Below are 3,425 nucleotides of genomic sequence, written 5' to 3'. Positions count from 1 at the left end.
CATTGTTGTACACTTTTGTGTTGTTCCATTTGGCATGCTTTGCATCTAACATGTTGTCCAGATTGCACCTTGCATGTGTGCATGTTGTTGTTACACTTTGCATGCTTGGTTAGTTGCACCTTTGCATTACTTGCTTGCATGCCCATATTGCACACTTAGGCTCACATGCTTAGGATTGCATTGCATTGGCATGCATGCTTCACCTCTTGATCAAGCCATGATAGAGGTTGAAAGCCCCTTGGTTTGTTTATGTGCATTGCATTTCATTTGAAATCGAAATGCACACTTGATTCTTTGGGCCATCATGCATGGAAATACGCGATTGGTGGTCCGAGAATCGAGAATCATATCCCTTTGAGTCATGAATATGATAAGGGGTGTTATTGGTGCATACATTGCTTGAAATACATTGCCATGCCAAGTTCTGTCCTTTGCTGCTGTCAAAACCGATTCAGCAGGAATAATTGGCCGGCCGGCAGTGTTTAATGCCGACCGGCAAAGAATGTTTGGCCGATAGTTCAATTGATGGTCGATGACCACTTCAACATGGCCGGTGGTGTTCTCACTCAGCCGGTAGTGTTCCACAACACTTAGAGAAGCAACCTTGGGAGTTGTGCAATTTTCAGAGAAGCAGAACAGTCAAAGCAGAGGCAAACTTGTGCATGGCGTTGGATTTCCGAGCAAACCCGAGCACGCGCACATTGGATCCTCTTCCCGAGGCCTTTACTGCTTTCTTAGCTTAGTTAATTTGCTTAATTAATTAGGTGGTCTGTAATAATTAATTAGCTTGTAGGTTAATTAATTTGTATTATTCTTTCGGACCCTCCGAGCGAGGGCAATTGTGTAATAAGTGTGCGTGAGTGTGTGTATGTCTTCCAACCCCACGTCTTTCTTCCCTTTTATTTACCCGCTTATGATGGTAGACTAGGGCATGTTTACTTTAGCATACCTTATGATAGCATGCGTGCATCATTCATTAGTCTTGCATGCACCAGGCTCGGCGCATCATAATAACTGCATAAGTATTTCAAATCTAACTTGAATACGTGCTACTTGTGCATTTTCACATGTCATTTATAGACTAGCTGAGCCTACTCTAGTGACATTCCGTATGCGTTGCATTAGCCACTTAACATGAGTTAGGATCATGGATTGATTACTAACTAGCTTTTGTTTTGGCTCGGAATACATTGTAAGTATTTTTACGCTTTAGCATACCGCATGAGTGTGAGTGTTGCCATAATAGCATGATTACCACGAGGCTAGCTGCTTATGTGATATAACCGCTTGAATGCCTGTGGATGAAGGTTGGATTGTTTGAGTTGGGATAACTCATTGAAATCCGTATTTTAGCCTATCTGTGAGTAGCAAATTCCAAAGCGTTTTTCAAACAAACGGATATGCAATGTTTTGTTCCAATTTAGGCGATTTGGTCTATACTTGTTTGCTGCGCGCATAACATTGTAATTCTAGGCTAATAAATGGAATAAGAACATATAACGTTTTCAAAAATGGATATCATGGTTAGTAGAGGCCGATCTTCGGATCGGGCGAGAGGGGGTGCTCATAGCTGACCTTCCCCAATCGTACCCAAGCTCCTGAGCCGAGGCAACTTTGGTGATGACGGACATGTGGCCTTTGGCACCGAGTCAGGGTTTCCTAAATTCCCCAAAATAAAAATATTTAGGTGGCGACTCTGTATCTGGCAAAGCAGTCCATGTTTGGCACTTCTTTCTAAAAATCTGTTTTCTCAAAATGATTTGTCAGATTTGGACTCTTTGGTTCAGATTTAGAACCGTGACAATTTGAGAGTCCGAACTGTAGTGAGCCCAAAACGAACAGAACGGGGGGACTCGTCCTCCCGGGGCGTTCGGGGACGTCTACACCTACTTTACCAACTCTTAACCGAAAAGCACGTGGTACTTCCTCTGCACGTGTTTTTAGTGTTTCACCCTAGACACTCAGGCCAACTTAAACAATCCCAATTACACTCCCTATCCAGACTTACCAAATGTATTTACCCAAAATATTTCAACAACGACACTTGTTTTCTCAAAACAATGAATTAGTTTTTCCAAGCCATAGCCACAATTTGAACAATGTTCAAAATGATGCAAATGCATGAAATGAGAGATGACTACATATAGATATCTCATTTGTACAATATTTCCATAATTCATAACACTTATTCAAAATAAGCTTACATTGTTCAATAGTTCTCAAAACCATGACAAATATAAATCCATGTGACATTTGAACCTTTTCATGTTCACAATCACTATTCTATTCATATCCCAACATATACCATTTCAAGGCCAACAACATTTTCCAACAACAACAATTATTCATTCCATGGATATCTCAATTACACAATCAATATAAAGAGAGTTCTATTGATTTCATGAGAAATTTAACAATTTCACAGATATTTCATAAAATCCACTTTTTCCCAAATTTCTTCAAAACTAGGGTTTGACCCAAAAGGTTTTTCCTTCATTTCTTTGTAGATTTTCCTCCCAAGATGCTTTCAAGAGTTTCATAAGTTCATAAAACATTTATAATTTGGACATCCTCACAAGAAAAGTCATTTGCTTCAACACTTACAAAACCCACACTACAAAATCTACACCATACTTTCAAAATCATAAAAGAAAGTACTAGACATGCTAAATCCTATATATATAACTCAAACAACTCCCTACCTCAAGACTTGGAATGAAAATGAAAGAAAAGCCTCAAAATCAACGACATCGAAACTTGATCTCCACCACACATAATGTTGCTCATGAGGAACTCTCCAAGATTAAAACAAACACTAGGGTCAAAAGCTCAATGGATTTGGGTAGATCAAAGAATTAAATGAGGTGGGTGGAAGGGTTTTCTAGAGAGAGATGAGAGAAAAAAGAGTGAGAGTAATTGTAAGGAGAGAGGTTGAAGTGAAAAGTGAAGTGTGTAAGGGCTCAACTTTTAAGTGATAGGACACATTTTTCGAAGTAGACTATGGATAGACCGCTTGAGCGACCAAACATGCGCTCGAGCGAAAAGTTCAAACTCCCAGAATCTCCCTCATTGTTGCAAAAGACCGCTTGAGCGATGAAACCTTCACTCGAGCAAAGAATACAAACTCCTAGAGGTTTAGACTGCAAAACGAGATACTGGAAGGTCAATGTTACCGCTCAAGCGACAAAAGGACCGCTCAAGCGGTCTCAACTTGAAAGTGAGATAGAACTACCTCAAAACATTTCCACTATTCCCCAGTTTCACTCCAACACCTAAAATACAAAATGACTTCTCGGAATGCACTAATATATATATATATATATACGCGAACAATCACAAGGAATAATAGATAACAACATGAGACTCAAAAGGCTCAACAGTGACGAAGACAACTAAAGAAGACATAAATTACAGATTAATATACT

This window comes from Camellia sinensis, unplaced genomic scaffold, assembly GCF_055761805.1.
Source record: "Camellia sinensis isolate YWXY unplaced genomic scaffold, ASM5576180v1 Unanchor1, whole genome shotgun sequence".
In the NCBI taxonomy this organism is placed as follows: domain Eukaryota; kingdom Viridiplantae; phylum Streptophyta; class Magnoliopsida; order Ericales; family Theaceae; genus Camellia; species Camellia sinensis.
The sequence above is the reverse complement of the archived record's forward strand: the minus strand, read 5'-3'. Positions refer to the sequence as shown.